A 15,281-nucleotide genomic window follows, 5' to 3' on the forward strand; every position below is an offset into this window, starting at 1 on the left:
TACTGTTGACGAAGTGATAAGTACTTTTCCTAACTGGTGGCCTCATATTCCTTATAGCACAAACTATTTTGAGATTTGTCAGACCCTGTCCTAAACATTTCATTTCATACACTGCCTTTCCGTTAATAGTGCAGTCATTTCTTGTTTTCCCTGGTATAGAGCAGCTATAAAATGAGCCTACAGTCGTACAGTTAACACGTGTTATAAAAATTTGCAACCTAACTCTGTTAATATTAAAACTTATATTTTCACCAAATACGCAGAGGAGAAATCTTTTAATTTCAGCAAACAATACATTTGTGACCACAGTAATATTGCCTGTAGCATCAGTAATACCTGAAGCATTTTTTTAAAACTGTCATCTGTTGAAGAAATTTTTTATTTCGAAGCACTTACAATGTTATCCGGGCTGAATCTGTTTTCTTATACTGGTGCCTATGAAAAGACCGTTTCTTTGTCATACAAGAAAGCTGCTTCTTCCCCATGATTATTCGTAGAAAGCTTAAAGTAGACAAATGGCCAGTTTAAAAATCATAAGCAAATGTTTACAATTTACTTCACTATAGATGGCTGCAAGCACGAGAAATTTATCTTTGTAACTGTTTACTAGAAGTACGGTATTAGTAGTTTAGTCTCGAAACAACAGTATGAGAAAATTTATACGAAATGCAAACTTAGACTCAATGACAATTTGAAGTAACTCTTTGGGGACGGGGGGGGGGGGGGGGGGGGGGGGGGAGCAGACTGATCATGGGGCATTGCTTTACTACTGAATCTCTAATTCGAAAACTATTACATATATCGCAAAAAAATTTACCATATTCTTCCTAAAGATTGTGTGTGTGTGTGTGTGTGTGTGTGTGTGTGTGTGTGTGTGTGTGTGTGTGTGTGTTTTGTTAGTTTACATATATTTGACAAATAATTTAGGTCGTTCGGGATGCTTTTGAACGTGGCAGCTACATACTACCTGCATGTCTTGTTTTAACAGCCAATAAAATGAGCTGTATCGGCTGTTTCGTTTTAATCACCGGTAAAATACTGGAATGTGATTGGTTGGTTCGTTAGATCTTTTCATTTAAATTTCATACCTATACTTTGGTCCCTTTGTACCCCAATCCAACGAACCATCTATCTTCGGTTTTTTAATTTCCCACCAGCGTCATCTTTCATTCAGCCATTTTGGACTGTGACGTCATTGCCCTTTCTCTCAATCTACACAACTCCTGGATATTGTGAAAACTACCCTCACCTTGCGGTGGAGCTGGTACCTCTGGATCTGAACGCAGGGCTGAGGGGTGTGCTGAAATACCTTGAGCCGTATCACTTGAATGGCTTCTTCTATAAGGACAAAGCATCAGTGGTCTGCCTCTAATGACTCTACATCAAATGGATATTAAATATTAATTTCCATTCTTCAACCTCGAAGAGTCATTAAGCTCCAAATTCGTTGCCAGAATTAGTTCAAATCAGCCAGGGAACACTTTGAAATGTAATGGATAAAAGAAACTGCACCATGTTCGAACTGTTCCGTAATTCTACAACACCGCGCACCCCATTTTTGTCAATTGATTCCACACATCTTACACGATTGACTAAGGACGTATTAGCGCTAACTTTGCATGATTTCCCTTTGCTGAGTCAGACGAGTATGTGGATGGTTTCTACGATAAGGCAGTAAAAGCCCACCCCTTAGTCTCCTCAAAAAAATTCATATATCCAATTCTCATTTATAGGTTCCCAGATATTATTGCAACCATCCACCTTTTGTTTTATTCTTTAGTGTTTATTTTCTGCTGCCGGTTTCGAATCGTCTAGAGCAGGAGTTCCCAACAAAATTTTCTCGAGGACCGCCTCATCGAGCATCATTGGTACCTTGTCATATCACAGAATCAAGTACCTAAAAAATCCAAATTTAGTGTCTTTTTATACGTTTTCTATTTTTGGTACGTAGAAAAAAAATTTTACATATTCCTTATTGAAAAAAAAACGAGCTCACAACTTTTTCAATTTAGCCTCCATTGTCTTTGTTAAATTTTTGGTTATTGCTAAAAATCTGTGTCTTCAAATCTGGGTGTTTAGTGTAACAAACTCCTTGAAAAAAAAATTTGAATATGAAGTGAAAATGAAAGGCAAAAATTAAAACTGAGTGTATTGGTCTTTCAAGTGTTCTGCACATGAGATTGCATTGAGTAGACAGGTGTGAAAAATAAGAAAACACTAATTTCATACAAGGTATTATTTATTTGAAAAAATAGTTACAACAGAGTACCGCCATTGTGGCGGTCGTGTATCTGTAGGAGAATGTAAAAACGAAACCTCTAACCACTGAATGTGGCTAGAATTATTCACATTATGACAGTTCATATCTGACAAACGTTTCAATAAAGTATCGGTTTGAAAAATACAGAATCTTTTATAGATATAGATTAATATCATGTGTCCTCAGGTGCCACTTGTTGTGAAATTTCAAAACTATTTCGTCATTCACCGCGAAACTCCCATGAACTGACACTACATAGACATGCACACACGAAGACATGCGTGAGTTGATCGTTGTAACGGCGATCGCCCGTATTTTTTCAGTCATAATGGTTAACTAAAGAATACTTGCTAGTAGTTAAGAGCAAAGGCACACCAATTAGTCGTTGCCGATTTAGATTGCCCACGGCCGCTTCGAAATATTAAACTGTTGTTTATCCTGAATATCTGCTTACGGAAGCTTCTACAAGCTTGTAGGAAGAAAATGCATTGATGAAACGCGACTCAAGGTTGGAAATTTGTTACCTTCAGTTCACGTAACCACGAGGTTACGCCCGTAGGCCTAGTTACAAATGACGGCTTAAACACTAACAGTTAATCAGCTCTGCACCGAAATTCTTTTGACTTGCTTGTCTCAGTTACTACATTACTCGTAATTCCCTAAAATACTTACTAAATTGTATGTGCAGATCCTCGGTTCATCTCTGCATAATATATAATTGTTAGCTACAGCGGTAGGGTGAAGGAAATACTAGGAGTGGGAAACATAAACATAGAATGAGAGTTGTAATCGTTATGTCTACGCGGGAGACTTTATAAAGATTATATGTGAAAATTCCGCAAAGATCTGTGTCACTTCTCAGATACTAACCATACGGCTTGCTGTTCAGTCGGAACAATGGATTAAATATTTATTTAAGCGGATTATCCTGAATTCGTCAGCCATGTAAAAAAAAAATTTCGTAGCCTTCCCATGATTTCGTATTTTTAAATCACTCAGCGAGAGCTTCATATTTGTCAGCTTTTCGTGTGCCAGACACCCGCAAATCCTTTCGTCGTTACTTTCAAGGGCGCTGTTCCGCCTCAGAGAATAGTTTTTCTTCCCCATCATGCCACCCAATCACAGTTTATTTAATCCGTTGTAAATTTTGTTGCTTATTCCTGTGTTTTCATTGTGGGTGTTTTTCCTACTTAACCTTCAGTTGTATTAATGTATTATTATTTCTCTTTCCTGTCCCAGACATTATTATTATTATTATTATTATTATTATTATAATTATTATAATTATTATATGTTTCACGCAACCTAATGGCGAAAATCATTTTCCTCTCGTCCTGGCAACGTAGTATACGGTACTTAGATTACTATTAGGTCATGTAACGGTGTCGAATGAGTGAGGCCGAAGTTTTCAGTATACCACACCTGGAAGATACGAAAAGCGTAAGACATCCCATCCGGTATCCATACACTAGTAATGACGCGTTCCGAAACAATAATACATGCTTGTTGCTGCATAAATCTTTTTTTTACGGATTAATTTTTAACTTGCAGTAGATATACAGTAACTAGGAGCGTAATGTCTTGTGAGCCCCTGTGGCCTAATGGATAAGGCATCGGTCTCCTAAACCGGGGATTGTGGGTTCGAGTCCCACCAGGGGTACACAATATTTTTATTCTTTGAAATTTTGCAGTTTAGTGAGTTTCGTATTAATGTTTATCAAATTTTAATTACAAATGATTTATTCGTATCATATGCTTACAAAACATTGTTATACAGAAACAGAAATTGAAAGTTATTTACCCTTCTAAAAATTTCTGTTCGCCTTCGATTTGTTTGACAATTTCACGAGTTTTTTCGGTTAATGCAAATAATTGTAACACAACGTTTCGTTGATGTGATATTTATTGATTGCTCGTTGCAATACATGTTTTATAGGTGCGATGCAAGGGAATTTTCAATGCTGGTTTAAGTTTTTTCTCTGTTTGGTAAGCATTAAAATAAAACTGCTCACCTTTTTGCAACTATTGGATGTAGTATGGAATGCCATGAAAGATTATAAAATATACTGTTTCGTGCAAGGAATGGCATTATTTAACTACATCAAGATGTGCCTTCTTTCTGCGGAGAAATAAACTGTGTTTGTCTTGGAGTAAAATGTCAACTGAATCTTTCCCTCACTTCTTAGTAAAACAACATTATAATAAATGGAAAGCGCTGTGTTAATCGGTTTTTCGGGTTACAAGGCCATCTTCAGACATTCACTGACTACTGTCGCCAAACAAGTTACAATGTTTGTAAACGACATTGGAAAAGAAGTCACACATCTAGACTGAATCAGAAATGTTCAGTAAACAATGGCTTTGAGAGTGTGGTCATAATGCAATATAAAAAGTAAAACGTTGAACAGTAAATAAATATAAACGGAATAAACAGGAAAAACTTTTAACGCAAGACTGGAGCAGCAAGCCTAACTAATAGTTTATATTTATAAAGGAAACCAATACAATAAAATATTATGAGCAGCTTATAGGGCTACTACAGGAGGTATAAAACATTAAAAGAAAGAATTATCAACGTACCTACAGAACATATAAGGACCTTAAGCAACATCCATAAGATAGACAGAAATGAATAAATGCAGGAGATTTCCCTTTATTGGAAGCACAAACAAACAGAGACCTTCAAATCAAACACAATGGAAAACATTGATGCATGCATCAAACATGGCATCAAAAATCCACACTAGTTTCTTATAATATACACTATATAAATGATTCATTCACATTCATCAAATTTTTTCTCAAGTTCTTCCATCATTTAAACAAAGCCCACTGAATAAATTTGCTGGAGGATATAAAGATATAGCAATAGCATAAATAAGAAGCAGTATATGCTATTATAAATTGGATAGTGAATCAATGAATGTTTTCAATTCATTTAATATGGTAACTGCGCAAGCCAGCAATATTTTAAGTGTTTTGAGTAATTTACTTTGTTACAGATGCAATTCACAATCATATTATCATAGCAATACTGTGTGTATATATACATGTTACCTTATTCAACTCACAAGTTTCTGCAATATGAATTTGTATAACCGTGGTGTCAATGAGAGAGTTCTAGCACATGTGTTGTAAATATATATATTGTCATTGTTATTACTTTAACTTGCTTGATGTTTTAACAGTGTGGGCCTACTTAGCTGTTTCTTCACTTTTCAGGGAAACAAACACATTTTTAAAAATGTAAAACCTTGCATCACCGAAACTTAATGTGAAAATCTAAAGCCTCAGCCCTTGGAAAAGACAAAAAAATCACTGAAGCCTGCTGTAGTTAGTACTATAAGTTAGCAGATACAAAGCAGCTGTTAATATATATTGTTCATTCCCTATGAGAAGTGATCTTCAGCAATAATAGTATCATCAACATACACACCTCACTTCTTGGAAACTCTGCTGTTAACATTAATGGAGTCTGACCATACTTGTCTCTGCAGTCAACAGGGAGACATTTCTGATCTAGTAGATATTTCACCATTTGGGCATCCCCAAGTTCAGCAGCATTATGAAGAACAGTTTTTCCTTGGAGGTCCTGAGAGTCAACTGGAATACCTGACTGCTGCAGAAATTTAAAAGTTTCCAGGGACTAAGAGCGAGAAGCAATGTGCAGTGCCGTCTCATCCATTAAATATCTAGCCTGGAGATCAGCTTCAGATGAGACCAGGTACTGCAAAACCTATAGGCAAAAAGTATTGCTTCACTTATGAATTACGTACAGGTCTAAAAAATAACTATAGCACAGAGAAACTATAAGATCCTGGACAAAATTTTTGTTAAGTTGTGATTCCCTTTTTCCAATAATTATTTATAACTGAATTAAACATAAGGTGACTGTTTAAATCATAACTTAATATGTCAAGTCCCCCATGAACCATGTACCTTGCCGTTGGTGGGGAGGCTTGCGTGTCTCTGTGATACAGATAGCCGTACCGTAGGTGCAACCACAACGGAGGAGTATCTGTCGAGAGGCCAGACAAACGTGTGGATCCTGAAGAGGGGCAGCAGCCTGGATGATTGACTGATCTGACCTTGTAACAATAACCAAAACGGCCTTGCTGTGCTGGTACTGCGAACGACTGAAAGCAAGGGGAAACTACGGCCGTAATTTTTCCCGAGGGCATGCAGCTTTACTGTATGATTAAATGATGATGGCGTCCTCTTGGGTAAAATATTCCAGAGGTAAAATAGTCCCCCATTCGGATCTCCGGGCGGGGACTACTCAAGAGGATGTCGTTATCAGGAGAGAGAAAACTGGTGTTCTACGGATCGGAGCGTGGAATGTCAGATCCCTTAATCGGGCAGGTAGGTTAGAAAATTTAAAAAGGGAAATGGATAGGTTAAAGTTAGATATAGTGGGAAATAGTGAATTTCGGTGGCAGGAGGAACAAGACTTTTGGTCAGGTGACTACAGGGTTACAAACACAAAATCAAATAGGGGTAATGCAGGAGTAGGTTTAATAATGAGTAGGAAAATAGGAATGCGGGTAAGCTACTAAAACAGCATAGTGAACGCATTATTGTGACCAAGATAGATACGAAGCCCACACCTACTACAGTAGTACAAGTTTATAAACCAACTAGCTCTGCAGATGACGAAGAAATTGAAGAAATATATGATGAAATAAAAGAAATTATTCAGATAGTGAAGGGAGGTGAAAATTTAATAGTCATGGGTGACTCGAATTCGAGTGTAGGAAAAGAGAGAAAAGGAAACGTAGTAGGTGAATATGGAATGGGGGTAAGAAATGAAAGAGAAAGCCAGCTGGTAGAATTTTGCGCAGAGCACAACTTAATCATAGCTAACACTTGGTTTCAGAATCATAAAAGGAGATTATATACATGGAAGAACCCTGGAGATACTAAAAGGTATCAGATGGATTATATAATGGTAAGACAGAGATTTAGGAACCAGATTTTAAAGTGTAAGACATTTCCAGGGGCAGATGTGGACTCTGACCACAATCTATTGGACTCTCACCACAATCTATTGGTTATGACCTGTACATTAAAACTGAAGAAACTGCAAAAAGGTGGGAATTTAAGGAGATGGGACCTGGATAAACTGAAAGAACCAGAGGTTGTACAGAGTTTCAGGGAGAGCATAAGGGAACAATTGACAGGAATGGGGGAAAGAAATACAGTAGAAGAAGAATGGGTAGCTTTGAGGGATGAAGTAGTGCAGGCAGCAGAGGATCAAGTAGGTAAAAAGACGAGGGCCAGTAGAAATCCTTGGGTAACAGAAGAAATATTGAATTTAATTGATGAAAGGAGAAAATATAAAAATGCAATAACTGGAGCAGGCAAAAAGGAATACAAACGTCTCAAAAATGAGATCGACAGGAAGCGCAAAATGGCTAAGCAGGGATGGCTAGAGGACAAATGTAAGGATGTAGAGGCTTATCTCACTAGGGGTAAGATAGATACTGCCTACAGGAAAATTAAAGAGACCTTTGGAGATAAGAGAACCACTTTTATGAACATCAAGAGCTGAGATGGAAACCCAGTTTTAAGCAAATAAGGGAAAGCAGAAAGGTGGAAGGAGTATATAGAGGACCTATACAAGGGCGATGTACTTGCGGACAATATTATGGAAAGGGAAGAGGATGTAGATGATGAGATGGGAGATACGATACTGTGTGAAGAGTTTGACAGAGCAGTTGAAGACCTGAGTCGAAACAAGGCCCCGGGAGTAGACAACATTCCCTTAGAACTACTGACGGCCTTGGGAGAGCCAGTCATGACAAAACTCTACCAGCTGGTGAGCAAGATGTATGAAACAAGCGAAATACCCTCAGACTTCAAGAAGAATATAATAATTCCAATACCAAAAAAAAGCAGGTGTTGACAGATTACCGAACTATCAGTTTAATAAGTCACAGCTGCAAAATACTAACACGAATTCTTTACAGACGAATGGAAAAACTAGTAGAAGGTGACCTCGGGGAAGAGCAGTTTGGATTTCGTAGAAATACTGGAACACGTAAGGCAATACTGACCTTACGACTTATCTTAGAAGTAAGATTAAGGAAAGGCAAACCTACGTTTCTAGCATTTGTAGACTTAGAGAAAGCTTTTGACAATGTTGATTGGAATACTCTCTTTCAAATTCTAAAGGTGACAGGGGTAAAATACAGGGAGCGAAAGGCTATTTGCAATTTGTACAGAAACCAGATGGCAGTTATAAAATTCGGAGTAGGTATTAAAATCCATGGAGAAGAAATAAAAACTTTGAGGTTCGCCGATGACATTGTAATTCTGTCAGAGACTGCAAAGGACTTGGAAGAACAGTTGAATGGAATGGGAAGTGTCTTGAGAGGAGCATATAAGATGAACATCAACAAAAGCAAAACGAGGATAATGTAATGTAGTCAAATTAAATCGGGTGATGCTGAGGGAATTAGACACTTAAAGTAGTTTTCCTATTTAGGGAGCAAAATAACTGATGATGGTCGAAGTAGAGAGGATATAAAATGTAGACTAGCAATGGCAAGGAAGTCGTTTCTGAAGAAGATCAATTTGTTAGCATCGAGTTTAGATTTAAGTGTCAGGAAGTCGTTTCTGAAAGTATTTGTATGGAGTGTAGCCATGTATGGAAGTGAAACATGGACGATAAATAGTTTGGACAAGAAGAGAATAGAAGCTTTCGAAATGTCTCCTCTATATCCTTTGTTTCAGGAGTGCTAGTTCTGCAAGGTTCGCAGGAGAGCTTCTGTAAAGTTTGGAAGGTAGGAGACGAGATACTGGCAGAAGTAAAGCTATGAGTACTGGGCGTGAGTCGTGCTTCGGTAGCTCAGATGGTAGAGCACTTTCCCGCGAAAGGCAAAGATCCCGAGTTCGGCTGTCGACCGGGCAAACAGTTTTAATCTGCCAGGAAGTTTCATATCAGCGCACACTCCGCTGCAGAATGAAAATCTCATTCAAGAACATGTCTATTTTGAGCAGCCATTATGGTACTGTTATAGCAGCACTATTGATTTCCGTAACTTTTGATGTAATTGTTTGAGGGTGTACTGGATTATACGAAACGAAGAGTATAGCTGCTGAGTGGGTATGTTCTAAACGTCCAATTCTTATTACCTCAGCATGTTTCAAAGTTAAAAAACTGTAATAATACTTATAACTATGTCATAAATTACTCAAAATAACCAGCTGGAGTCCAGTGTATCGTTATTGTTACTACGAACTTCCCAAGGAGTTCTGCGCCCACAGCATCAGCTGTTTGCTGTCAGTGTTTTTATATTTATGTTACCTCTTAAGCAAGCTCCAGTTTCAACTTCATCCTGTTCGTGCTCTCTGAATAACAACAAAATTGTACGAGAAGTTCTTGCTCTTCGTGAACAAAGGGCATACTGATTTAGGTTTTCCGTGATTTGCCTAAATTGCTTCAGGCAAATGCCAGGATGGTTCCTTTGAACGGGCACGGGGCATTTCCTTCCCCATCCTAATCCGATGCGACCGATGGCCTCGCTGTTCGGTTTCCTTCCCCAAACCAACCAACCAAGCAACCGCGGCCAAAGCGAAACGAAACAAGACAACCATTCTGAATAAATAGATATAGCGTTACCTAATCACCCGGTTTTAATGCTATATTTCAACCCCTGGTTGCAAATTTATAAAACAAATAAAATTGTTTTTGGGTTCAAATGGCCCTGAGCACTATGCGACTTAACTTCTGAGGTCATCAGTCGCCTAGAACTTAGAACTAATTAAACCTAAGGACATCACTAACATCCATGCCCAAGGCAGGATTCGAACCTGCGACCGTAGCGGTCGCTCGGTTCCAGACAAGTACCTAGAACCGCACGGCCACTCCGGCCGTCCTGTTTTTGGGCTTCGAAGTCAGACGCTGTAGGCAAGTACTTAATGGAAGCGCTTCAGAAAAGCAATTTCACAAAAGTGTGTTCCGTTTGGCGATGATAACACCAACGTCAACTCTGACGGTCTAGAACATCTGGTTCCAGCAATGTCTTCAGTAAATTGAAGAAATAACTGGGGGACAGCATTTGAGGAAGTGGGTGTTCATGCCAATATTATACATATTCCTTGCAGAACTGCTTCAGACATTGTAAACATGGATATGGAAATTTTTGTCCAGAAAATATTCTCTCATTTTTCAGTTTATACTTCGAGACGACAGAACTTCGTTGAATTTTGTTGGAAATGAAAACAAGACAATACTTTCTCATAGTCAGAGATGATACCTAAAAACTATGCATGCAATTGAAAGAATTTTAGAAACTTATGAGGCTCTTAACTATTTTTTCATGTCTGAAAATAACGTCCCCGTTACAATTAGGCTTTTCTTGAATAATCCTCCAGCGGAATACCTATGGTTCCTTCAGGGCGTCTTCAGTTTACTGAACAAACAAATATCGTGCAGTGCAGGTGGAAAGAGTTTGTAATGGAAGTGTAGTCTGTTCTCAGTGATTCTGTCGTAAAGTGCAAATCAGGGCTAAAAATAATTTCGTAAAAGTAAGAAATGTCATGTGACAATGACCAGCTTGTTAATGTGTTCAGAAAAGATATGAATGCTTTTTATTCTGTTTGTAGTAATCACATTAGCAAACGGACGAGGCAGTACGATGAATTAACTGTATTCGGTTCGTTAACTATTAGCAAAGAACTTGACTGAGATGTGTGGTAAATGCTGTAGCCTATTTGAGAAACACGAATGTTCTTGTGGATGACAGTGAATTGTTTATTGAAGTAAATCGCCTGGAAATGTTTTTAAGCGAACAGCTCAAATCGGAAACCAACATTTTTTTTGAAGAAACTGTATCTGACAACGGCGTGATTTCATGAATAATCGTTCTGTAGGTGAATATTCAGAATTGTGCAATCCCTTTTCCCTTTTTTTTTTTTTTTTTTTTTTTTTTTTTTTTTTTTTTTTTTTTTGTAGCCCCTGCCCACAATGCAGCTGTGGAAAGGATCTATTCCTTATTAAATACACACTAGGGTGATAAAAGAAATAGACTTTCTGTGCAGTGTAATGTATAAAGAATTTGTAGGTCGTCAGTTATTTCAATAAAGATTTGCTTGCTCTCAAGACTATGATAACACCAAATCCAAAAGAGTTAGTTTAAGAAGAATTAAGGATGCTTGAAATATGGTATTGTAAGAAAGAAAAAAAAACAAAAAAACTAGCCATTGTGGTTCACTTAAAGATTGTTTCTGATACCCTCCGGTTTTCATTTGGAAAATATGTTAACCCTAACTAGATATACCGTGCGAGCCCCAGCCATGACCGATCCCTCAGATGCGATTCATCAGTCTACATGGGGATTCCAAGCGACCAGCGATCGATCGCTGTGATCAGCGACTTGGCCACGCACGTGCGATGTGCGGCAAAGGATTGCTGCGGTTCGTCGTCGCACATGTGTAGGACATTGTTACTGCTCGTGCTGCGTGTGCACCCAGAGCCCTTTGCTCTTAACGCTGCCCTTCGCCCCTCTCACAACGGTGAACGCGACTACGGTAGCAGAACAAAGTTCAGTTTTGTGGAAGTCGCGGCATGTTTGAGGACAAAGGAGGGCAGGGTGATAATGGGAGTTCTCCACTTCCATCCGGGTGAGTTACTCATTTTAAGGAGACTGAACGGGTGAAGTGATGGAAGAAGATCTTATTACCTTAACCGACAATCCCCACCCTTCAGTTCCTTAGGATCGTTGACACAGGCACAATGAAAAGTGCCCTCTCTCACTCAACTGGTAGTGATACAGAGATTGGAGTCCACGTTAAACAGCGGGTTCAAGGATCAGAGGAAACTACGACGATGCATAGCAAAGCACTGTAGTATTCAAATCAACCATCGGGTTGATGAGCTTACCGTTTTTAATTTATCAATGCTCTGCTGAAGGCGTTATGTCGACTTCACATTTTACGTAAAAATAACTTATATAAAACGCTAAAAAACGTAAAATAAACTTTCTCCATGTTCCTCCCAGTACTCGAACAATGACGTGGCGCTGTTTTAGCATGTCATGAAAGCAAAAATAGAACATATCAATTGCTTTCATGACTCGCTAAAAAATATTCATATCACTGTTCCAGAAGTGGCTGCATCATGGAACAAATTTCACTAAGACAGTCACATCACTTTTGGAAAATTCAGATCTCGCACATACAACTTATTTTATTTTTGCCTTATAGAATGGGCAACACAGTCACAAAAATCAAAATAAGTCCAGTCTCTCGGTTCTGACAGTTGTTTTCAGGCGGCTTCCATGGTTTTAAAGCAAATGCAGCATTGGTAATGCTCTGTGAGATATTCTAAGTTGTAGCTTCCTACTGCCAGCTCGCATGGTATTTGCCAGAAAAAGAAAGGAGGCTCTAGAGCAGAGTTGTGCATTAGCTGCAGCATGCAGCAAATTCAGTTTACATTTTTATACCAGTAATTTTTACACAGGATGTGAAGAAAGTAATCCATAATTTGACAGGTGGTAGTACAGACCAAAACGGGGCAAAAATGTCCAGTAAACAGAAGCTCTATGAGTACTAAGTGCTGTGAGCAGTTGTTCAGCTTCGCTATTCTGAAACAGATCTCATCTATTGCAAGGTCTTTGATGTTACGAACGACCTACAGCATACAGTAAAGAAACGAGTACACAGTATTCTGTTCCTGTGAAACACCAGAAAATCTAATACACTGAAGAGCCAAACAAACTGCAAGAGATAAGAGACACGTGCTCTGAAGGTCATTGGGCATTGATCCAAGTTGCTGACGATGCGGGCTTGTTCAATATATAATTTAATAAACTTTATTTAATAGTCCCCTTTCACCCCCTTCACATTTGAAAATTTAATCAAATTGTTGCCTCCTTGAGCCCCTGGTTCTAGATGTACATCAACAGGGTAGTGTCTTTGCTAATGATTAGCATTTGATAAATATATTAGGAATAGATATTAGGCAAGGGGATATTAAATAAAACACAATATAGAGTTAATCATTGTTTAATGTCTATAATAATGGGTTATATCGCCAATCATTTTAATACTAGAACAAACACCGAAACCTTTAAACCATGTCTAATATCATGTAGGGCCCCCGCGAACGCGCAGAAGTGCCGCAACACGACGTAGCATGGACTCTGAAGCAGTGCTGGAGGGAATTTACACCACGATTCCTGCAGGGCTGTCCATAAATCCGTAACGAGACGAGGGGGTGGAGATCTCTTCAGAACAGCATCCCAGGTACACTCAATAATGTTCATGTCTGGGGAGTTTTCTGGGCGTATGGGGTGTCACATTGTCCTGCTGGACATCTCAGAGTCCGTCGGAAACACAGTGGACAAGAATGGGTGCAGGTGATCAGACAGGATGGTTACGTACGCGTCACCCGTCAACGTCGTATCCACACGTATCAGGGATATAATATCACTCAAAGTGCACAGGCCCCACTCATGACAGTCTCCACCATCTTGAAGAGTCCCCTGCTGACATGGAGTTCCCACGGATTCACGAGGCTGTCTCCATAACCGTAAACGTCCATACGCTTGATAAAATTTGAAACGACCCTCGTCCGAGCAGGCAACATGTTTCCAGTCATCAACAGTCCATTGTCGGTAGTGACCTGCTCAGGCGAGGCGTAAAGCTTTGTGTCGTGCAGTCATCAAGGGTATACGAGTAGGCCTTCGGCTCCAAAAGCCCACATCGATTAGGTTTTGTTGAATGGTTCGCACGCTGACGCTTGTTGATGACCCGGCACTGAAATCTGCAGTAGTTTGCGGGAGGGTTGCTCTTGTGTCACGTTGAACGATTCGCTCGTCGTTGGGCCCGTTCTTACAGGATCTTTTTCGGGCCGTAGTGATGTTGGAGATTTGATGTGTTACCGGATTCCTGATATTCACGATGCATTCGTGAATGGTCGTACGGGAAATTCCCACTTCTGCGTTTCCTCGGAGACGCGCCGTGCCCCATCGCTCGTGCGCCGATTATAACACCACATGCAAACTCACTTAAATCTTGATAACCTGCCATTGCAGCAGCGGTAACCGATCTAACAACTGCGTCAGACGCTTGTTGTCTTATATAGGCTTTGCCGACAGCAGCGCTGCCTTCTGCATGTTTACATATTTCTGTATTTGAATACTCATACATGTACCAGTTTTTCTTTTTGGGCTTCAGTATATAATGTGGTTGCTATTACATTGTACTTGCACTTGCTAGCCGTCGCTAAAGGAGGTGCTGAATACGGTGTTCCCACATGAGAATTGCCCTTGTGGAATAGTAGGCTTCCATTATGAAATCAAAGATAAAACAATGAAAGAGCATTTAACAAACTTACCGAAACAGACTCGTTCCATTACAACCAAGGTATGTTATGAGCGTACCCAGATCTGTGAAAAAGTGATTCGCAAAGAGTCACTTTACATTCATATTACAGATTTATAAACAGGGTGTTAGGTATTCCGTATTCTGAGAACGGGCAGTACAAACCAAAACAAGACAAATTTCCATTAAAATTGGGCTCTAAAATGTATACCTTAAGGGATAGGAGCATTTGTTAATCTTCACTACTGAGAGACAAATCTCTTCTATTGCAAGGTCTTTGCTGTTACAAACGACCTACAGAATTACATACAATACATACTCTTCTGTTATTGTCCATAGATGTAACATGCGGTAGACATCTGTAAATGTAATTACTGTAAACGGTATTCACAGTTCTGGGTACATGCAGCGCTTACATTGGTTCTAACGAAGCCAGTTTGTGTTTTGATAAATTTGCGCAGGTGGTAACTTGCGTTCTGGATATTTTTAAGCATACCGGACACGTACTCGAGGGTTACTTCCATTTGTTAGACCATAACAGACCATCATATCTGCCGTTTACCATGTGAAACAATACACTTCAATTAATCTTCTATGTGCAAAGATAAAACTACAGTGTAAAGCGTTTCACAGACTTATCGAAACACAAACCGGTTCCATTAGCGCTAATGTATGCACTGCCGTTACCCAG

The 15,281-nt window shown here is 39.2% G+C and overlaps 1 non-coding gene across 1 annotated transcript; it reads left to right on the plus strand.

The window, feature by feature from the left end:
- Positions 1 to 3,847: 3,847 nt before the first annotated feature.
- Trnar-ccu (transfer RNA arginine (anticodon CCU)) lies at positions 3,848 to 3,920 on the plus strand. The gene has a single exon. It is a non-coding gene; the product is annotated as a tRNA-Arg (tRNA).
- Positions 3,921 to 15,281: the final 11,361 nt, after the last annotated feature.

The sequence above is a fragment of the Schistocerca gregaria genome, chromosome 1 (assembly GCF_023897955.1).
Source record: "Schistocerca gregaria isolate iqSchGreg1 chromosome 1, iqSchGreg1.2, whole genome shotgun sequence".
NCBI classification, from domain to species: Eukaryota; Metazoa; Arthropoda; class Insecta; order Orthoptera; family Acrididae; genus Schistocerca; species Schistocerca gregaria.